A 23,681-nucleotide genomic window follows, 5' to 3' on the forward strand; every position below is an offset into this window, starting at 1 on the left:
TTTTTCCAGCTATTATTAACTCCTAAAAATCTTCTTTGGAACCCTATGTTGGTTTCAGCTTTTTTTTTCTGATATTTTATTTTTTCATGTTATGTAATATTAATACAAAGAGAACAGAGTCAATGTAGTTCTTAGACATAATTCTAGGAATATAGTGATATTCCTTTCCTCCCTTCCAATCTTCCCTGCCCTCCTTCTTTCTTCTTTCCTTCCTTCCTCCCTTTCTTTCCATCTATTTTAGTTTTTTGAGATAGCATTTTTAATTTACATTACAGTCAAGGGCTTAATGCTCCACTAAATAAAGAGATGAACAAGCAAAAAGTAAAAAGACCCTAATTCAGCAGGAATATAGGCAAGAGCTACAAACAATAATCAGATGGAAAAATGACCATTTCACCCATATACAGTATTTCTTAAAATAATCACAGATCATTACAACTATAGAAGTATAACATTCTTAACCATTGGTTTGACAAAGCTATAAAACCAAGTTTGATACAAGCATTATTGCAGCAATACTGATACACACAGGCCTCTCTCTCTCTCTCTCTCTCTCTCTCTCTCTCTCTCTTCCCTTCCTTCTTTCTTTCTTTTTGGAATAGACTTGTATAGACTTAGCCATGATGAGGGATGGAAGTGGATGTCGGGGGAACATCTCAGGCAAAGAGAAAGCATGAGAAAAAGTTCAGCGAACTCTTAAATAATAATGTGTGTGTGTGTGGAGACTGGTAAGTACAATAAAATATACTTACACCCAGACAAGGGGTGTCAGGAGACCAGATGTTGCTCTTTCTCATAGCCGAGGGAAAATGATTTCCAAGTGGAAGTGAGTAAAAATGGGACAAGTAGGGGGTGTGGGAGGGAGTCTGTCTGTCAGGAAGCACACTGACCCCACTCCTGGGTGCATGTGCCAGCTGGATACAGCTGAGTTTAAGGCTGTGGAGCAGCTCCAGGAAGAATTCCTTAACAGGCAGATCATAGCAAGATCTGAGTGCTCCAGAGGCGACTCCTCTCACTCTCTGCCTGATATTTGGGGTTCAGGAAGAGCCAGGGTTGTTTGGGACACCAGAGAAAGAATAGGAGGCAGGAAGCTCCCTTTTTCCGAGACATGTTTATTGAGTAGCATATATAGGCTAGGTGGCCCAGGAATAAATCATGGCTTCTGGGAAAACATTCATTGTTGTAAGAAATTCCAGTGGAATCTTGATCAGATAGTTGTGTTATGTGTGTCAAGGGTTATTTGTGAATTTTTATTGTTCTCTCAAAGCTGTTTATTCTGTATCCACCCTGATATCAGTGCCAGAAACCCAAAAGCAAGTAAGACACCGCTTAGCCTTCAAAAGTTTAACAGCTCTGAGGCAGGCGTTTGGTTGAGTGGTTAAGATACCAGTAAGAGACCTGTCTCCCACATTAGAATGCCTGGGTTTCATGTATACCTCTCTCTCTCTCTCTCTCTCTCTCTCTCTCCCTTTCTCTTTCTCTTTCTCTTTCCCTTTCTCCCTCCCTCCCTCCCTCCCTCTTAAATTAAAAAAAAAATTAGTAGACATTAAGCCCAGCGGTTGACACACACACTTCTCACATCAGAGTGCTTGGTCCAATACCCAGCTCAAGCTCCAGACTCGTTTCCTGATAATGCAGACCACAGGAGGCAGCAGCGATGGCTCACATACTTGAGTTCCTGCCACCTACATGGGAGACTTGAACTGAGTTCCTGGCTACCAGTTTTGGTCCTGAGACAGACATGGCCTTTGCAGGTATTTGAGGAGTACAACAGCTCTGTATGGGGGAGCTCTGCCTTTCTCTTTATCTGCTTCTCAAATAATAATATAAAAATAAAAAGATATGACATAGACAACCAAACAGTGCATCTCAAGGTCCTAGAGAAACAACAACCGAATCTAAAGTTAATAGAAGGAAAGAAGTAACAAAGATGAGAGCAGAAATAAATGGAACCAAGCCTAACAAAACAATACAGGGAATGGGTGTTCTGCCTTCTGGCACCTGCATCCCACAGCAGAGTGGCTAGTTTCAATTCCCAGAGCCAGCTCCCGACTCCAGCTTCCCACTAATGCAGACTCCGTGAGGCACTAACCCCATTTCTGCCACTGAGGTGGGAGACTGGAACTGAGTTTCTGACTCTTGGCTCTGGTCCTAGCCCAGCTTTGTTGCTGGCAACTGAGTAGTGAACCAGGGAATTGGAACTCTCTCTGTCTTTGAGTCTGTCTCTGTCTCTCAAATTAAAACAAAATTAAAAAGATAGATGAAATTGAGAATGGATGTTCTTAAAAGATAAACAAAATCAACAAACCTTTATCTAGACTAAGGAAAAACAGAAAAGACTCAAATAAAATTAGAGATTATAAAGGAGATATTACAACTGATACTACAAAAATACAAATGCTCATTCAGAACTATAATGAACAACTATATACAAACAAATTGGAAAGCCTAGGATAAATGATAAATATCTGGATACATGTAACTTACCAAATTGAATCGTAAAGACATAAAAAAAAATCCTTAAACAGACCAATTACAAACAATGAGATTAAACCAGTAATTAAAATAAGTCCCGCAACAATGAGAAGTGCAGGAACAGATGGCTCACTGCTGAATTTTACCAGAATTTTAAGGAAGAACTGACATCAATTCTTCTCAAAATATTGACCCAAACTCATTCTACAAGGCCAGCATTACCTTGATTCCAAAACCAGATAAGGACACAGCAACAACAAAATACCAAGGTCCCTGATGAATACAGATGCAAAAAACTCTCAACAAAATACTAGCAAATTAAAGCCAACAACACATCAAGAGGGTCATTCATGATGATCACATAAGATTTATCCCAGAGATATAAGGTTCATCACATGAAATCAATAAATATAACACACCACATCAACAGAATAAAGATTAGAGTCATATGATCATCTCAACAAATGCTGAACAGCTTTGACAAAATTCAATACCATTCATGACAAAAAAAAACCTTGCAAAATTAGATACAGACAGAAAATACCTCAAAACAACAGAGGCTATGTATGACAAACTTACAACCAATATCATACTGAAAGGGCAAAAGCTAAAAGCATTTCCCCTAAGTCAGAACCAGACAAAATGTCCACTCTATGGCTACTATTCAAAAAAGCACTAGAAGTTTTATTCACAGCAATTAAATAGGAAAGAGATAAAAGGCATACATCTAGGGAAGGAGGAAGTCAAATTGCCTGTGCTTGAAGATGACATGATTCTACACACAAAGAAACTTAAACACTGCACCAACAGACTATTAGAACCAATGAATGAATTCAGTAGAGTTGCAGGAAAAACAAATCTACCACAAAAATCAGCAACATTCCAATGTATTAAATAATTAACTTGCTAAAAAAGAAATTATAAGAGTGATCTCATTCACAGTAACTACAAAAAATACCTTGGAATAAATTTTATCAAATATTTTTTTAAAAACTCCTAAAATAAAAACCAGAAAACACTAATCAAAGAAATAGAAGACACCATAGGGCAGAACAACCTCCCAAGTTCATGGATTGCAAGAACTAATATTATTAAAATGTCCACGCTACTGAAAGTGATGTACAGATTCAATGTTTTTACCATCAAAATAATAATGACATTCTTCACAGAACTAGGGAAAAAAACCCTAAAATTTGTGTAGAAACACAAAATTCCCCATTAGAGAAAAGCAACCTTGCACACAGAGAGAGCTAAGCTGGAGGCATCACAATACCAGATTTCAGGACATAGTTAAGAAGTGTTGTAATATTAAAAACAAACACACGGACCAATGGAACAGAACAAGAATCCCAGAAATGAATTCATGCTTCTATAGCCAACTAATCTTTGACAAAGACACTGAAAAACATATGCTAGAGTAAGGACAGTTTCTTTACTAAATGGTGCTGGAAAAACTGTACATCCATATGCAGAAGACTGAATATTGTCCCCTATCTCCCATCCTATACAAAAATCAGCTCAAAATCAATCAAAGATCTAAATATGAGGCTGAAACTACTAAAAAAGTGAAAAACCAAATATATAAGCTTCAAAGTAAACATGAATTCTAAGAATGTCAAGGTGAAGCAATATATGAAATCCAACTGTAATTTATTTACAAAATTCATAATGAAGAAAAAAAATGATGTGGAAAGTTACATAGAAAAAAGGGATAAAAAGTCAAACAAAGTTAAATTAAAATATCATACATGTCAACATTATTAAAGTAGATATGGTACCAAAAGCCTGAAACAGTCAGGAATTCACATAAATAGCTAGGAACGTGCATTTATATATCACAAATATATGTACACACAAATAAATTTTGGAAATATGAAGAGCAAGGTTACAATCTACATGGATGACTTAAAGATATTTCAAGTTAAAAAATAAATAGAGATAAAATCTGAGTGTTAGCATAAGTAAACTGGATTCAGTCGATAGTGAAGGTTTTATCTTACTAGCATAGAATGTGTATTTTTTAAAAATATTTATTTATTTGAAAGTCAGAGTTACACAGAGAAAGAAAGAGAGGCAGAGAGAAAGAGAGGTCTTCCATTTGCTGTTTCACTCCCCAATTGGCCGCAATGGCCAGAGCTACGCCAATCTGAAGCCAGGAGCTTCTTTCGGGTCTCCTATGTGGATGCAGGGACCCAAGAACTTGGGTCATCTTCTACTGCTTTCTCAGGCCCTAGCAGAGAGCTGGATCAGAAATGGAGAGCCGGGACTTGAACTGGCGCCCATGTGGGATGCCAACCCGGCAGAAAACAGCTTTACCCATTACTCCACAGTGCCAGCCCCAGAATGTATATTTTTTTGAGACATCATTGGTGAAAAAATTGATCATATTCTGGTCCATAAAGAAAATCTTAATTTTTAAGAAGCAGAGATTTTGTAGGCATAATGCATATTATCTGAGCACAAATAATAAAATTAGGCCGGCACCGTGGCTCACTAGGCTAATCCTCCGCCTGCGGCGCCGGCACCCCGGGTTCTAGCCCCAGTCGGGGCACTGGATTCTGTCCCGGTTGCTCCTCTTCCAGGCCAGCTCTCTGCTGTGGCCTGGGAATGCAGTGGAGGATGGCCCAGGTCTTTGGGCCCTGCACCCGCATGGGAGACCAGGAGAAGCACCTGGCTCCTGGCTTCGGATCAGCGCAGCGCGCCGGCCGCAACACACCACACATGGCGGCCATTGAGGGGTGAACCAATGGAAAGGAAGACCTTTCTCTCTGTCTCTCTCTCTCTCTCACTGTCTAACTCTGCCTGTCAAAAAATAAATAAATAAAATAAAATTAGAAGTTTAATCATAACAGCTAAAAATAAATCCAACCAGTTGCAAACTGAAAAGAAAAATTCTGTGTAAATTCCTGTTAAGGAGAACACAAACTTCACAGCCAGGCTAGTTACTAACAACAGCAAAATCCTCCCTTTCAGAACTTCAAAAGGGTGCACTTTCAATTGGGTCAGGTGTAAATCAGGAATGTCTCCATCACTACTGTCATTGATTTCTGTTCCAGAGCTTCTCATCAAATTGGGAAACAGAAATTAGAAATGAATTCTGGAAGTCATGTATGCTAGGTCCTTTGGGACCATTTTTTAAACCTTTTGTCTGTAACCTTGCAAAATTCTCACGGTGCTTCATCACACTGTTTAAAAATACACATACTCACGGTAGAAAGAAATTTCTCCAAACCATGAGCAATGTACTGTACTTCTTGCTCTATTCTAGTCTGTTCTACATGTGTTTTTTTTTTTTAAATTCTGATTAGCAATCCATACACTGATTATACTGTCTTTTCTATGGAACTAGATCTGTGTTTGAAAAACACTAATATGAGATAGATCTTTGGGAGTGTATGTCCAGGCCATTCTCATTCATTGACACTGAGGCTGTTAGGAAAAACCCAGGCAACTTTTATTATGCACACGCTTTGCCTGGAAAACCACTTCTAGGAAAATGAAGTTGTATATACCAGTATCTTTATTACAGTGTCACTTCTAATATAAAATCGAGAAGCTATTTAAGCATTTGGCAATAGAGATATGGCCACTTGGCTCACTGTCTGCCATCTGCAAGCCGGAGCTCCAGGAAAGCCGGGGAATGTAATTCAGTCTGAGTTCAAAGGCCTGGGAACCTGGGGATTGGCTGATGGAGAGTCCAGCAGGGGTCTGAAGGCCTGAGAACCAAGAACACTGAAAACCAGAGAAGATTGATGTCCCAGCCGAAGCAATCCGGCAGGAAGGGCCAGCATCCTCATTCCTCTGCCTTCTGTTCTATGCAGGCTCTCAACAGACTGGATGATGCATATCCACACTGGGGAAGGCAATCTACTTGACTGTGTCCACTGATTCCAACGCTGATGTTATCTGGAAACACTTTCAGGGACACACCCAGGAATAATGTTTAATCTAGGCAGCTCTTGGCCAGTCAGGTTGACACATGAAATCAAATATCATAGTGAATGTGAAGAGTTACCTCATTCGAGTCTGATTTTGCCGGTTTTCTAATGGCTAATGAGGTTGGACGTCTTGATGCATGTTTATGGATCACTTAGATGAACTATGTATTTGTTAATTTTTGTAACTATAATGAAATACCTCAGGCAACTAGTTTATATAAAGAGAAAAGGGTGATTCAGCTCACAGAGGATTCACCGGCCAAGGCTCACCTGGCCTCTGGTGATGGCGTCTTACTGGCAGAGTCCCACCGTGGTGCTGTGGGACAGGGAGCACATGTGTCGGTTTATGTCTATGTGGCCACAAAGATTTAAATATGGGGCTCCACCCTAATGACCCAATCCAACCCAATCACCTCCCAAAGGACCCGCCTCCAGACACTATAATAGGATTAAGTTTCTACTCCCTTAGTACCATTAACATAAAACGCTGGGGACTACACGCCTGAGTTCGAAGAAAGATATTCAAACCATAACATTCTGCCTCTGGCCCCCAAAACTCGTGTCTTTTTCACATACAACATACAATAATCCCATCCTCAATAGTTCCAAAGCCTTAACTTAATCGTCCTTGATTTAAGAGCCCAGAGCCCATTTGAGACTCAAGGCAAACTCTCAGCTGTGCGTCCCTCTAAAATAAAAACACGTTATGTATTTCCAAGATACAAAAGTGGAACAGGCACAGAGGAAACATTCTCATTCCGAGGGGGAGGGGGGCAGGAAAAACACGCCCAAACAAGACCTAAACCCAGCAGAGCAAACATTAACTCCAAAGGCCTGTCCATCGTTCAGGGATACTGTGGTGGGCAAAGAGCTGCCAGGGCTGGGAGCGCCCCACGCCTAAGACTTTGCCCACTGCAGCCCCCCCTGGCTGTCTCCGGGGCTGCATGCACAAGCCTGGGGCTTCCCAAGGCTGCTGTGGCAGGCTGCTGGTTGCTCGTCTTCCTGGGATCCCCTGGGCAGTTCTACTCTCACAGCTCTTCCAGTTATCAGCTCATCAAGGGTTCCTTTTACAGGCCTCTAGCCCTGTGGCACCACTCTGCCTGGCCTCTCGGGCTTTCCTTTGAAATCTTGGCAGAAGCCACCGTGACTCCTTAACTCTCACACGATGAGATGGTGCAAAACCACCAACATGTGGGTGGCACGGAGGTCTTCCACCAGCACAGGATGCACCCGGGCCTGTCCAGGTCCTAGGTGCAGCCTTACAGTGCTTTGCCCACTGAATGCAAGGGCAGGAATCCCAAAGCAGCCTTGGGCAAACCCTTGGAAAGCACCCTAGGGTTCCATGACACAATTCCGCTCTTCCTGAGCTCTGGGCCTGGGATGGAAGGAGCAATCTCCAAGATTCTGAGATGCCCTCCAGGGCTTTTCCTATTGTTTTGTTGACCAGCACCTGCTCCCTTTAATTGCACTAATCTCTTCACTAAGTGGTTTCTCTTCCACAGTCTCCTAACCCCAAACGTGCTTTCCCTTTTTCTGGACAGGTTGTGAATTCTCCAAATCTTTTGGTTCTGCTTCATTTTGCTCCTGGTTCCCCCTGTAAAACTGACTGAAAGCGGCCAATCATACCCATTGCTGCAGAGCGAACACTTTGCTGTTTGGCGATTTTTTCCCCCAAATAAACTCGGCTGCATCTTTCAGCTTTGGCCTTCCGCAAAGTCTCAGGGCGTGGACACAATAAGGCCAGGCCCCTTGCTGTGGTGACACAAGGGGGCCCTTTAATCCGGTTCCCAAAAAGAATCCTTCGCGCCTGAAACCTCTTCCGCCAGGCCTCCACCGTGCACCTTGCCGACAGCGACAGCGGCAGCGCACCGGGCTTCCGAAGGATCGCTCTCCCCGCCCCACACCATCCTAGGCTTTCTCTAGGCTTTTTCAACCTCTTCCCCTTCACCATTTCCAACGACACCTGCGATTATAGTAATGATCCCACTCTCACAACCAACCCACTGTAATAGTGAGATCATTTTTTATTTGTTACTATGACAAAAGTCCAACTAACTTAAGACAGAAGGCTTATGTAGCTCCCAGGTTTGAAGATTTCATAGTCCAAGACCAGGTGGGCCCCGTGGGTTTGGCTCTGGTGATGGTGTTCTTGCCAGCAGAGTCTCGAAGCGGCACAAGGCATCAGTGGCAGAAGACAGGAAGCGTGTGTCTGCCTTCATCTATGTGGTCTGGTACAGGCGCCAGGATCTACCCACGGGGGCTCCTGTCTCGTAACCCAGTGCAGTCCAATTACCTCCCAAAGCCCTCACCTCCAAGCTGGATTGCGTTTCCACTCTCTTAGTACCAGTAACCAAAGACTTTGAGGATCAAACCCCTGAGTTTGGGGAACAAACCTTCAAACTATAGCAGCCGAGTACACACAGCATCAGCGGAGATCGCTTCCATGGTATGCTACTGAGCGGACTTTTTCTCTTTCACTTATTGGCGTTCTTCATATATTCCAGATGCGAACGTTTTGTTTGTTCTACCTCCTCCCCCTCCATGGGTTATTCCATGGGTTATTCACTTCTGAATGATGTCTTTTCATGAGGAGAAGCTTCTGATTTTAATGTCTACTTCATCAGAAGAAATATTTTTCGTATCCAAAGTGATGTAGATATCCACATAGGTGTTCTAGAAGTTTATATTTTACATTTATTTCTACAATCCACCAGAAATTTGCATGTGTAGTTTCCATCTCTCTCTCTTTAAATATCCCTTATTGATCTAACATAATTTTTGAAAATACCATAAACCAAATATTGGTTGTACATTTGTAGCTCTGTTTAAGGAATCACTAACCTTTAACTTTTCTCTATTTGTCATTTATTTATATAAATTCCATATTTATCTTAACTTTTATAATTTAAAATAGATCCATGTCTAATGGAGCAAATCTTCCTGTTTTGTTCATTTGTCTCAAGGTAGTTTCTGATATTCCTGAGTCTTTTGAATTTCCATATAAATTTTAGAATCAACCTGTTAATTCATACACACACACACACACACACACAGTCTTAAGAGTTTCGGTTGGGATTATATTGAATCCATAGACTAGTTCTGAGAAAATTGTTACAATGTTAGATTTCTTTTTTCTTTTAAAGATTTTATTTATTTATTTATTTGAGAGGGAGAGATAGAGAGGTCTTCCATCTGCTGATTCACTCCCCAGGTGGCCCAACAGCCTGAGCTGGGCCCATCTGAAGCCAGGAGCCAGGAGCTTCTGCCGGGTCTCCCATGTAGGTGCAGGGGCCCAGGCACTCAGGCTATCTTCCACTGCTTTCCTAGGCCATTAGCAGAGAGCTGGATCAGAAGAGGGGCAGCTGGGACACCAACTGGCTCCCACATGGGATTCTGGTGCCAGCAGGCGGAGACTTAGCCTACTAAGCCAAAATGTTAGATTTCTAAATCATAAACATAATATATTCCTCCACTTATTTAGGCCTTTTACATTCCTATAAATAATTTTCTGTGTAAAATTCTTAGATCATTTTTATTAGTTTTTTTCTGACATCTTTCCTGTTTTTTATTCTATTGTAAATGATACTGGGTTTTTCTAATGTTATTTATTTATTAGGTGCCAAGAGATGGAGAGAATTCCCATCTATTGATTCATTTCCCAAAGGCCCATAAAGGCTCCCTGCTGGGGCCCAGGCCAAGAGTCAGGGACTCAACAATCACTTTAGCCATGACTGCTGCCTTCCAGGGTCCACATTAGCAGGAAGCTGGATTCCCAAGGACAGCCATGATTGAACCCAGACCCTACGACACGGGGCATGAACACTTTAAACAACATCTTAACTGCGAGGCGAAATGTCACCCCAGTATTGGATTTTAAATGTCATTTTCTAACTTTTTGTTGCTATTATTTGTAAATTGTACCATGATTTTTTTAAACATTGGCCTTGAGTCAAAATACTGTATTAATTCTTAAAGTGAATTCTTTTGGATTTTCAATATAAATAATCAGTCATCTGTGAATAATGGCAATTTTTTTTCCTTTAAATTGTTTTACTGGGGTCAGTGCTATGGCACAGCAGTTTAAGCAGCTGCCTGAAAGCCGGCATCTCATGTGGACACCGGTTTGAGTTCTGGCTACTCTGCTTCTGATCCTGTTCCCTGCTAGTGGGCCTGGAAAAGCAGTCAAAAATGGCCCAAGTGCTTGGGCCCCTGCAACTACATGGGAGACCCAGATGAAGCTCCTGGCTCCTGGCTTTGGATCAGCACAGCCCTAGCAGTTATGGCTGTTTAGAGAGTGAACCAGCAGATGGAAGATCTCTCTCTCTCTCTCTCTCTCTCTCTGTCTCTGTGTGTGTGTGTGTGTGTCTCCTTCTCTCTTTGTAACATTGCCTTTCAAATAAATACATAATTCTTTAAAGATAAATAAATAGATTATTTTATTTTTAACTTCACCTTCCTTCCTCATCCCACTACCACATATCCCAGCTGGTTAGAATCTCTCATACAATGTTGCTTATAAGGAGACATCCTGGGGCAGGCACTGCGGCATTACTGGGTAAAGACATTGCTTGCAGCATTGGCATCCCATATGGGCACCATATGGGACCAGTTCGAGTCCTGGCTGCTTCACTTCCGATCCAGCTTTGTGCTGTGGCCTGGGCCCAAGTCCTTGGACCCCTGCACCCACATGAGAGACCTAGAAGAAGCTCCTGGCTTTGGATAGGCCCAGCTCGGACTGTTGCAACCAGTTGGGGAGTGAACCAGCAGATGGAAGACCTCTCTCTCTCTCTCTCTTTCTCTCTGCCTCTCCTTCTCTCTCTGTATAACTCGGACTTTCAAATAAATAAATAAATATTTTTTAAAAAAGAGACATCCTTGCCTCATTTTTAAAGAGTTATTTAAAGACAGAGTGAGAGTGAGAGCAAGAGTGAGAATGAGACTGAGAGTGAGAGAGAGAGACAGTGTGAGAGAGAGAGAATGAGAATCTTCCATCCACTGGTTCACTCCCCAAGTGGTAGCAAAAGCCAGGTCTGGGCCAGGTCAAAGCCATGTGTGGCAGGGGCCTAAATACATGGGCCTTCTTTGACTGCCTTTCTAGATGAATTAGCAGGAAGCTTGACTGGAAGTGGAACAGCTGGGACTCGAACTGGTACTCCAATATAGGATACTAGTGTTCTACACTGTAGATTTTTATTGGATATTCTTGACCTGATTAAGGATTAGTTTACTAGTACCTATATTTGTACTAATAAATTATACTTTCATTTACTAAGAGTTTTTATTATGAGGTTGTTGAATTTTTTTTAAAAGATTTATATTATTAGGGCCCAGCGCCGTGGCTCACTTGGTTAATCCTCCACCTATGGCGCTGGCATCCCATATGGGCACCGGGTTCTAGTACCGGCTGCTCTTCTTCCAGTCCATCTCTCTGCTGTGGCCCGGAAGCGCAGTGGAGGATGGCCCAAGTGCTTGGGCGCCTGCACCCGCGTGGGAGACCAGGAAACAGCACCTGGCTCCTAGCTTCGGATTGGCACAGCGCTGGCCGTAGCAGCCATTTGGGGGGTGAACCAACAGAAGGAAGACCTTTCTCTCTGTCTCCCTCTCGCTGTCTGTAACTATACCTGTCAAATAAATAAATAAAATCTTTTAAAAAAAGATTTATATTATTTATTTGAAAGAGTTACAGAGAGAGGTAGAGACAGAGAGAGAGAGGTCTTCCATCCGCTGGTTCATTCCCCAGATGGCCGCAACAGACGGAGCAGTGCCGATCCAAAGCCAGGAGCCAGGAGCTTCTTCCGGGTCTCCCACGTGGGTGCAGGGGCCCAAGGACTTGAGCCATCATCTACTGCTATCCCAGGCCATAGTAGAGAGCTGGACTGGAAGAGGAGCAACTGGGACTAGAACTGGCGCCCATATGGGATGCTGGTGCCTCAGGCAAGGGCTTTAACCTGCTGCACCACAGCGCCGGCCCCTATGAACTCTATTTAGGTGGCATGTATTTTCTATGTATGTATTGTTGGGTGTATTTGTATAATTTTGGCTTATAATTTTTTAATCTATGTTCATGAAAAAAGTTGTCCTGTAAACCCACTCCCTTTTAGTATTTTTGACCTCTTTATAGAAGTGATTTATCTTTATAAATTCTCTAAAAATTGGCTTAAGAGTTGGTATTATTTATTCCTTAACTCTTTGAAAACTTCACTAGGGGAGGCATACATTACTGGGGTATTCTTTGAGGGTAGGTATTTAAAGATTATTTTTTAAATTAATAAAGAAACATTTCAATTTTCTAATCCACTTTGTAAGTTTTAGAGTTTTTCTCCAGAAATTTTTCTACTTAATCTACATTTCCAAATACATTTGAATAATTTTTTTCATAATATTATTTTATTGGCTTTTTAGCATCTGTCAGTTTTACATGAATGTCTCCTTTTTCATTTTATTATTGGTTATTTCTGTCTTCCCTGTTTATGTCCTAGTCAACCTTGTTAAGGTTTTGTTCATTAGGTTTTTTTCTCAATGTTCTTTTTGGACATTTGTTTTATTTATTTATGCTCATATCTTTACTATTACCTTTTTTTCTATTTTGGGGAAATTTAATTTGCTTTGAGATGGAGGCTTAGATCATTGATTTTTTATTTTTCTTCTTATCTAATATATACATATGGGTATATGACTATTAATTTTCTTTAAGCCTGACTTCAATTGCATTGCATCCCACCTATCCTCCTACTTTAAATGTAGTATTCTCACTATTCCTCTGTTCAAGTTGTTTTCTAAATAGTTCTTCAGACCATGAATTTTATTTTTAGAAGTCTCTGGTTATTTTCAAATTATATGAGGTTTTCAAATCCTTTTTATTATTGATTATAACTTAATCACTTTGTAGTCAGAGAAAACATTCTGTATGATTTCGGACTTTTCCAATTTGTTGATAAATGCTTTATGGCTCACATATTGTCATTTTTGATAAATTCTCATATGCACTTGAGAATAATATACATTTACCAGTTGTTGGGTGCAATGTTCTAGTAAGAGCAATTAGGTAAACACGTTAGTTACGTTGTGCAAACTCTCCATATCCTTTAAACTTTTGTTCCTTTATTCTATCAGTACTGAAGGAGGTGTGTCTAAATCTCCTATTATTGTTGTGGATTTCCCTCTGTCAGTTTGGTATTATTTATGTTGATACTGTGTAATTAGGAACAAAGCAATTGACACTTATCACATATTCCTGGTGGGTTGACATTCATCTCAACATGAATTGTCCTTAATTTATAAATATTCTAGGCTTAGAATCTACATCCTTGACATTATTGGTGTGTCTTTTATTTTAATTTTTTAAAAAGATTTCTTTATTTATTTAAAAGTCAGAGTTACACAGAGAGAAGGAGAGGCAGAGAGAGAGAGAGAGGTCTTCCATTTGCTGGTTCACTCCCTAATTGGCCACAACGGCCAGTGCTGATCTGAAGCCAGGAGCCAGGAACTTCTTCCGGGTCTTCCACACGGTTGCAGGGGCCCAAGGACTTGGGCCATCTTCTACTGCTATCCCAGGCCATAGCAAAGAGCTAGATTGGAAGTGGAACAGGCAGGTGTCGAATTGGCAACCATGTGGGATGCTGGCGCTTCAGGCCAGGGTGTTAACCCACTGCACCACAGCGCTGGCCCCAGTGGGGTGTCTTTAATGCTATTACTTTCAACCTTTTACATCCTTACATATAATATATATCTTTTATAAATAGTCTCTATCATTTTTTATTTTTATTCGGTGTACTGACAGTTGTTTTTAATGTGAATTTCTATTAAATAGAAAAATGAATAAATCATAAAAGTACCATTCAGTGAATTTCCACAAAGTGAGTGTAGCTGTATGAATGGCACCCACAACAGAAAGCAGAACATCACAATCACACACAAGCACCTTCCCATGATCCTTTTTGTTCACTATTCTCTACAAGCGTAAATAGTATTCTAGCATTGCACATTGGTTTTACCTGCCTTTGAACTTCATATATGGAATCAGATTCATTGGGATATTTAATAAAAAATAAAAATTTTCATTTTAATGTACTCACTAATATCTCTGTACTTAAGTCAATCATTTAATTACATGTCTTATATTTGCCTTACATTTGAAAAATTTTATCTTTCTTCTTTATTTCTTTTGACTCTGTATGTATTATTGTGCCATTTTCCTTCCTCTATTAGTCTGCTATTTGTATATTTTGATTAATCTTTTCCTCATAAAGTTCTCTAGAGATTATTTAAAGACACAAGTATTGGCCTATTAAAGTCTAATATAAATTTTCATTTTCATAAGTTCCAAGACAATGCAAGGACATTTGAACACTTTATATTTCTCCTATCATGTGTGCTTATGGTGTCATGTATTTTAATTCTCTTGTAATTTTTTTTTAAAGCTCAGTCCATGGTTTGCCTCTTGGCTGCATTTCTCTCTATCTCTCTTTTTTTAAAGATTTATCTATATACTTGAAAGTCAGAGTTACACAGAGAGAAAGAGAGGCAGAAAAAGAGAGAGAGGTCTTCCATCCGCTGGTTCACTCCCCAGTTGGCTGCAACGGCCAGAGCTGCACCGATAGAAGCCAGGAGCCAGGAGCTTCCTCCCAAGTCTTCCCATGCAGGTGCAGGGGCCCAAGGGCTTGGGCCATCTTCTACTGCTTTCCCAGGCCATAGCAGAGAGTTGGATAAGAAGTGGAGCAGCCAGGTCTCAATCTGGTGCCTGTATGGGATGCTGGCACTGCAGGCAGCGGCTTTACCCACTACACCACAGCGCCAGCCCCTCTCGTGATTATTAATTTGGGTTTACCTACATATGTCCCCTTTTTGTTGTACTTCCTTCCTCCATCTCAGTACTTTCAACTGTGACTGTTTTCCTTCAGCCTGAAGAACTTTGTACTGTTTCCCTTTTTTCCTTCTAAAAATAAAAATCTCTCAGTTTCCCAACTTTAGAAAAAGTCTTTATTATGCTTTCATTTTTGAAAGACATTTTCACTGGATATAGAATTTTTGGGTTGAAAATATATTTTCTTTGATTAGCTCTGAGGATATCGTTCCATTGTCTTCTTGGATTCCACTGTGTCTGTTGTGAAGTCAGCTGTAAGTCTTACATTGCCCTTCTGGATAACTTCATCTGGCTGCTTCAAAGATGGCTCACGTTGTCTTGGATTTTCAGCATGATACTCATGAAATTCATGATATTCTTTCCTGGGCTTTACAACACTCCCTGAATCTACGGCTTGACATCTGTTGTCAGTTGTGAAAAATTCTCAGTCATGATTTCTCATTTGCTTCTGTCTCACCCTCCCATCTACCCCTCTGTGATCATTTAACCAGGTCTATGGGTCTCTGACTTTCTTTTCTGCCTTTTTTACCCTTTCATGTCTCCAGGTTTAAACTGGATGGCTCTGTCTTTAGTTGTAGAGTTTTTTTTTCCACAAAACATTCTAATTATTAGTGCAACTTTCCACTTTGCCATTTTGTTCTACCATAGCTCTTTTAAGGCCCATGTCTCCTTTCTGGATTTGAGTCCACTGCCGATTTTTCTCTTGAATTTTTGGACAGGCCTTGTTTTTCTATTTCCTGTTTTTCTTTTTAGTTGAATGCTGCATATCATATAAACACACACAGAAACATACATATATCTTAGTGTCCCATATGTGGCTATCTTCCTCTAGAAATGATATGCTTTTGCTTATGGTGGGTGCTTAGGCTAGGGGCAGACTGCTTTCATCCAGAGTGGAATTAGTCAGGTGTTAAGATGATGTAAAGATCAGCTTTGTATTTGTGAAGGCTTCTCCCATGTCTATTTTATCTTACTTTTAATCCCAGAGTGTTGCCCTTTATTGTACTGAAGTCTGGGATTTTTACCAGGTGTCTTGTCTGTGACAGGCCCAGAACTCCAAATTTTGTCCTTTTTCTATCCTGTGATTCTGCCAACAGCTCAGTTCAGTTTCTTAGCTTCTCAACTGTTGCTTTTGAGATCAGCATTTAACTGAAAGAGCAACGTGGTCCCAATTGCCGGATACATATCTTTCTCTAGGTCTTGGTACATCTCTACCAGATGTACACACACAGTCTGACAGCTTTCCTGGGTGTTCCTCAGGAGTCAAGTTGCTTCAAAACAACTTAGCCCATTATTACGCCAAGCAGAACCCCAAATTCCAATAAATAATTTTGAACATAAAAAGTGGCATGTTGTTAGAAATGCATTTCTTTCTGAATTTTAAAGTTAATTCACATATCCATGAATGAATGATTGATCTCTAGAATGAGACAAGTTCAGTATCAATTCTGTTTCTATTTGTAAATATAAGTGCAAAGAAAGTTGTTCACATAAATAAGTAGATGGCAATAGAAATATTGTGTTGTGCCAGTGTCATTTAATTCTTTGAACTGTGCCTTTGAGTGCCAAAATCATAGTGATCTATCAGCATAAATTTTTAAATAATATTTCAGCTGACAATTCAATTAAGTTTTTCTTAAATAATTTAAAGGTGTTGGAAACTACTTGGTTCTTTTCATTTTAAGTTTTGTTATTTCCTCACTAGACTCATCGACTTTCTAAACACTTATAAATTGTCCACCTATTGGGTGTTGGAGGCTTTAATATACTGCAACACCATACCTTGGTAAGATTCCTCGTGGGTCAGAGGTGTTCCTTTCCTATGTGAGGCAGGAAAAGAGTGTATGTTCAGTCAGGATGATTTTACAATGCATATAAAAGTTCAGCATCATAGCACTGATTCCCTTAAAACTATTTTTGCTGTTAGAAATCCTTGGGAACCCAGTTTGGGGGACCCCTAAAGTTGTAAAATAGGCAGCAATATTACTACTCTGCAAACTGAAATATCCAGAAAACACCTGGGCATAAAGTGCTGAGAGCTGGAGGTGAGAGATGAGTCAGGGCTGACAGTGGTATGATTTAGTGCCCTCAGGGACTCCCCACTACTGAAGCTCTGTAGCAGAGAAGAGAGTAAGAACATTCACAGCAGGGCAAATGGGGCTCTGTATCTTATTATCCATTCAGCTGGTCAGAGTTTGAGGCAGTGGGCTGAGAAAATCCTATCCCAACCCGTCAGAGATCCTCTGGATGCAGGTCCTGCAGACACAGGTAACTTGGATGGCTCATACCTCCACGTGCCCTTGAGAAGGGGCGGTACCCAAGTGGACAGACTACAGCAAGTGCAATGCTTTTTTTGCACTATCACAGAATGACTGCTCCCTGGTGAAATCCCAAAAGGAAGGATATTTTACATTAATGTTAAAACTCAGAATGAATCTAAATGACTGGCAAAGGGAACAGACTGCAGGAGATGACAGTGCAATGGAGTGGAACACAAAACAGGTCGAAGTGGTTATTTCTGAGACAGTCAAGTTAATTATGCCTAGGTGAATTTGTGTGGGTGCTTTGTTTTGTTTTCCTTAGTCTTCATCTGATAGAAATCAGCAAACTGGAAGAAAATGTGCTGTGTGCATCCCATGAGACATCTCTAATCGGGCGTCTGTGGGCTCCTCTCTTGGGTCTACAACAGGCAGAATCTGAGAATGTGGGCAAGCATTGCGCAACCTCCCGGGCTGCTGCCTCTTGGCCATTCTCATGGCTTCACCAGAAGACTGGAATTTGGTCAGCTGAAGCCATTACAGTTCTCCCCGGCAGGATGGAGGGAAGCAGGGATTTCCGCACCTCTGCCTCAGGGATCCACAGAGAAGGAGAGAACCAAGGCATAGTCCCGACATTGGAGCTGCAAAGATCAGTCAGGAGCTTGGGGGTAAGACGGGGTTTCAGGCACACACGGAGGGCATGTTTCAGCTTCACTCCCTCTTATTTCCTTGTCATTCCCAGGAAGCTTTGAAGGCGATGGCTCTTAATTTGCACTTGTACTTTGCTTTCTTTTCAAAGGATTTATTTATTTATTTGATAGTCTGAGTTACAGAGAGAGGAAGAGATGAGAGAGAGAGAGAGAGAGAGAGAGAGGCTCTTCCATCTGCTGGTCCACTCCCTAGATGGCCGTGATGGCCAGCACTGGACCAGGCTGAAACTAGGAGCCAGGAGCTTCATCCAGGTCTCCCACGTGGGTGGCAGGGACCTGAACACTTGGACCATCTTCTGGCCATTAGCGGGAGGCTGGATCAGAAATGGAACACCTGGGACCTAGGTGGGATGATGGTGTCACAGGTGGCAGCTTTACCTGCTACCCCACAACTTCGGCCCCTGCATTCACATTTTAGGACCTACTGTTATCTCTGCCTTGGGTCTTCCTTCCTGCTGGATAGTCTCATCCCAAACCGTTTCCTCATACAACTGCATAAATGCACCCTGAGTAGAAAACCTGGAGTTAGAGAGAACTTACAGGATAACTGACAGCCACCACTAAGGCCTTGCATATTTGGGTCCCCACGTTTTTTTAAGGTATTTCCTCTTCAAAATACTTCCATCCATCAGAAAATTATTTTCCATATTTTTCTCCACAACACTTCACAGCCATGGGTCAAAAAACAGTTGAAACAAATGTGCAAATCTACCATGTCTACAGTGTGGACGCTGTCCCCGCGGAATCTCGCCCAATGAACAGCTTGCACCTAGCAACCCTTCTTTCCCAGCTGAGAGAGCAAAGGTCGCAGGTGGGAGAAGGTCCTGAGAAGGTGCCCAACATGTCTCCCAGCTCTGGTACCTCCCACCATGCACACTGTTTTCTAAACGTGCCTGGCTTCCTGGCAACTCCCCCCGAGGCCCACCAAGTTGAGCCTGTAAAAACCACATTTCTCCAAACTTCCCGGAGCACAGGTCTTGCCTTCCAAGTGTTAGGTCCTGCTTGCCAACTTCGACACATCTTGTAACAATAAGCCCTGTGCGCTGCATTTTATGTGATGTGAGACAGGTGTGCAGCTGTTGAATACGCGTCTCAAGAGAGCTTATTAAAACGGCTAAGCCAATTAACTCTCTTAGAAACACGTACCCTTTCCCAGGAAAATACATCTGAGGCACAGGAGCTTGTGGGAACACGTCCTGGAGGGGAAGCACAGCCTTTGATCTCAGAGACCCTATCCCCGCCGCGGCTGGCATGGCCCAAGGGGGGAGGCATCTTTGGCAGTGGCTCCCTTCTGCAGAACAGGGGAGAGGGAATGGGCTGAGTCAGAGTATGGGATGCCCCTAAGACTGGCCTTGGTGCAGGGGTGAGAGCAAGCTGGGAAGACAAATCTGATGAGAAGCAGCTCATTTATCAGAGCTGATTCTAAAGCTTCAGCTGAAATTGACCCACTGGGTGTAAGCAGCGACTAACGGAAAACCAAGGTGAGAGGCAAAGCCTTTGCTGGGCGGAGTCTCTTCTTCAGAAATTCAGGGGTGAAGTCAGAGCAAGGCGTGAAGAGGGTTTTCACCTCTGCACCCATTGGTTAGGTTTAGATCAGAAAAAAAAAATTCCCTGGCCCAGGGACAGGGACTGCAGGGCCTCCAAGTGGGGCCAGGGGAGGAATGAGTGACCGCTACTAGAATGATGGCCCCTGAAGCTTCCTGACATGAGCTATCCAAAGATCCCTGTGCCCGAGGCACACGCTTCACATGATCTCAATCTGAAAGACCACGAAATGATTACCAAGACTGCACACTCCCCACGATGGAAGCCATTCGTCGTTCTGTGCCACCTCGTCCCGACCAAAGCTTCCTTCTCTGCGAAGGGTGATTTCCCGGTATGCAGATCACAGCAGACCCCACCTGCTCAGGCTGCAAGATGCTGACAAGCCCTTGCTTGCAGAGCTCCCCTGGGGTGCTGGAAGCTTAGCTGCCGTCTAGGGGTTCCTTCTCACCCCCTTCTACGGGAGCCTGCAGTCCCCAAGTCTCAGCAGCTGCCTTCTTCCCCACGTCTGCTGGGTTCTCTTGGTCTCACAACTCCCAAGCACAGGCAGGAGTGAGGGCTGTGCCTGTGAGGGTGTGGAGCTACTTCTCCACGGCCGTTAGGCAAACAGCCCCGGTGCCAGTTCTAAGGGACCAGCAGTCTAGTGAGCATTCTGCCAGGGACGACATGCTGCACCTCTGCATCAGCCATGCACATGGCTCACTGTTCTCAGGAGTTTCTGCCGTGGACCCCAGAGACATGTGTCCTCCTGCTCTCCATGGACTGCATGGCTGGCTCCTCCACTCACCTTTTCCAGGGGGTACCTGCTTCCTGTTCCACACTGGCCCTCATGCCTATCCTAGACTCCTCCTGGCAGTGTAAAACAGAGCTGTGCTTCCCCGTGCAGCCTTTGCCACACGTGCGTATCTGAGTTTTTGATGCAGCCTTGCAGCTTATCTTTGGCTAAGAGTGACCTCGGCCTGATTGCTCCTGTTCGACTCCTTCAAATGGACGCAAGCCGAAGCGCCTTTTCTAGAATCTGAGGACAAAGGACACATTAGAGTAATTAAAAACACACGTCAGGGCCGGCGTGGTAGCACAAGGGTTAAGCCACCACCTATGACACCAGCATCCCAAATGAGAGAGCCAGTTGGAGTTCGGCTGCTCTGCTGCAGATCCAGTTCCAGCTAATATGCTTGAGCAGCAATGGAAGATGGCCCAGGTACTTAGGCCCTTGCACCTACGTGGAAGACCTGGATGGAATTCCAAGCTCCTGATTTCAGCCTGGCCCAATCCTGGCCATTGTGGCCATTTGGGGAGTAAATCAGCATCTCTCTCTCTCTCTTTCTCTCTCTGCCTTCCTAATAAAGAAAAAGAATCTTTTAAAAAATACATTCCAAAAGGTTTGTCTAGATATTGTACCTCATTTAACCTTCCCAACAAGATTTACCCAAGAGGTAAATCCGAGTGTTCCCGAGACGGGAAAGCAGAACACAGAGAGGTTAAGGGACTGTCTCTCAGTCTCCCAGTGAGGGGTGGCTGAATTGATCTAGAAGCCATGTTCTGGATCTCTGCATTCTCTTGCCTGGAATTCCTCCAAGTGGTCCAGGGACGTGCTAGAAACACAGGAGGGAGAACAGGAGGGGCAGGCAGGGAAGGACACAGCTGAACTGGGGTGAATGCACCCCCTTTTTGTCCCACACTGTGAGATCCGTCTGACAAAGGCTGCATCAGATAGCTGGCAACCTACAGCTCAATGGGGGCGGGGCAGGGCAGGGGCTGGCTGGGCCTGCTTGCCCACCGACCCACCTCTCTTGTTCTGTGTAGTGCTCTGCACTGACAGTGTGGCAATGGCCATGAAGGAAAGCAGACCCGTAGAGAAGGTCACGGCCTGCCCATAGCTCCCCAAAGCTGGAGGCTCTGGCACCCTCTCTGAGTGCTGCATTAAGCTGGAGGTAGCACCTCTGAGCCTCTTCTCTTCCCCTAGCCAGGATCTACATGTCTAAATCCACCAGCCTTTGCTTCACTCCAGGGAGTTGAACAGAAACCTGGGAAGGCTGGTGGGTGCCCCAGCAGCACAAGGCCCTCACCAGACTCAGCCAGAACTCAGGTCCCCAGGCATCCATGGCCGCACAGGGAGCCTCAAGATCAAAGCCTGGCTCCAGACTCAGGTGGAAAGTACATGGAAGGGGCTGGCAGCCTCACTGAGCTCCCGGGCCGCCCACACCAGCAGCTGCTCTGGGTCTCCTAGAGCTCTGGCTGGGAACGAATCTAGTCATGAGCTGGCAGAATGCCTGGAACCCCAAAGCCAGCGCAGAGACGCCACCTGGACCTGTGACTGACACTTGATCTTGCAGCACTAAAAGTTAGACTCGGCGCTGGGTCCTAAGCAGAAGGTGGTGATTTCCACAGGAATCGCTCCTTTACGTTGGTACAGCATCGAAGGTGATCGGAAGGGAGCCTTGTCTGGCCTGAGATCCCACCTCATTGGCCCTGGTTGAGCAGAAGGCGCTGCCTGAGTGCAGGCCTGGTTGAACGTGCGCTGGGTCAGAGGAGGGCTCCCAGACCTCTGGGAGGAGGGCACCCGGGGGACGTAGAGTGAGCACTCCAAGGTGCTCCCATGCTGTCCTGGCAATAGCAGCAGCTGATCTGTGGTCACCCGGGTCTTGCCTCTGTCATCAACTCTCCTAGGGTGTCCTTGATGTCCCTTCAACCCCTCTTCCTCCTGCTCTTCTCTCTCCCCCTCCCCTGCCCTCCTGTTGCCTTGCTAATCCCACCTTTCCTACAGTCTTTCCTCCCTGTCTCTTTCCCTCCTTTTCTTTCTATCCTCTTCCATCTTTGCTCTTTCTCTTTTTCTTTCCATTTGAAGACATTAGCTGACATAGTTTGTTTTCCATTCCTGATGAAACACTCAGTGGATGCTAGGAAAAGGTGGCCCACACAGCTGCAAGGAGAGGTGATACAGCCCTGAGGCTGGCCTCCACCGCACGTGTCACAGTGGCGTGACTGTGCTGTGCACACTTGGCTGCGTTGTAAGCCCCTGATGCACTACTGGGGAGCTGAGAGCAGGTGAATGCAGTTTGGAACCCTCCAGTAGATGTTCTCCAACGCATGTGAGAATATTCTTCATCACAGACCCAGAGAGGCCAAGTGGTCTGATCAGGAATATGCAGAGTTAGTCATGCACTTGAGTTGAAATAAATGTAGAACAAAGCAATTTGGCTGGAGACAATTTGCTTAACACATCAGTTTGGTCAAAACAGATTAGTTTATTATATATATATATATTTTATATTACTTATATATTTTATGTTTTTATATATTTTATATATTATATATTTGTTTATTATATATATATATGTCATATATACACTGGGGATTGGTGTCAGGAATTCCACAGATACAAAAATCACAGATGCTCAAGTGAGTCCCTTACATCAAATGATGTAATATTTGCACACAACCTGTGCAATCCTCTCACCTACTTTAAATGTCTCTGGACTACTTATGGAACCTAAAACAGCATCAGTGTTCATGTTGCCAGGGTTAACTAACAACATTCAGGAATGCTTCCAGCTTTAAAAATTAGTGGAAACAATCTGAATCACTTTTCTTGGTATAAAAGCAATGCATCCAGGGGCGCTGGATTCTGTCCTGGTTGCTACTCTTCCAGGCCAGCTCTCTGCTGTGGCCCGGGAAGGCAGTGGAGGATGGCCCAAGTGCTTGGGCCCCGCACCCCATGGGAGACCAGGAGAAGCACCTGGCTCCTGCCTTCAGATCAGCGTGATGCGCCGGCCGCAGCAGCCATTGGAGGGTGAACCAACGGCAAAAAGAAGACCTTTCTCTCTGTCTCTCTCTCTCTCTGTCTACTCTGCCTGTCAAAAAATAAAATAAATAAATAAAAATAAATAAAAAA

The 23,681-nt window shown here is 43.3% G+C and overlaps 1 protein-coding gene across 3 annotated transcripts in view; it reads right to left on the reverse strand.

Moving 5' to 3' along the window:
* ENPP6 (ectonucleotide pyrophosphatase/phosphodiesterase 6) overlaps positions 1 to 23,681 on the reverse strand; it is a 128,851-nt gene that overhangs the window by 37,251 nt on the left and 67,919 nt on the right. The gene's annotated exons all lie outside the window — the stretch shown is intronic.

This window comes from Oryctolagus cuniculus, chromosome 2 (assembly GCF_964237555.1).
Source record: "Oryctolagus cuniculus chromosome 2, mOryCun1.1, whole genome shotgun sequence".
Taxonomy (NCBI): Eukaryota; Metazoa; Chordata; class Mammalia; order Lagomorpha; family Leporidae; genus Oryctolagus; species Oryctolagus cuniculus.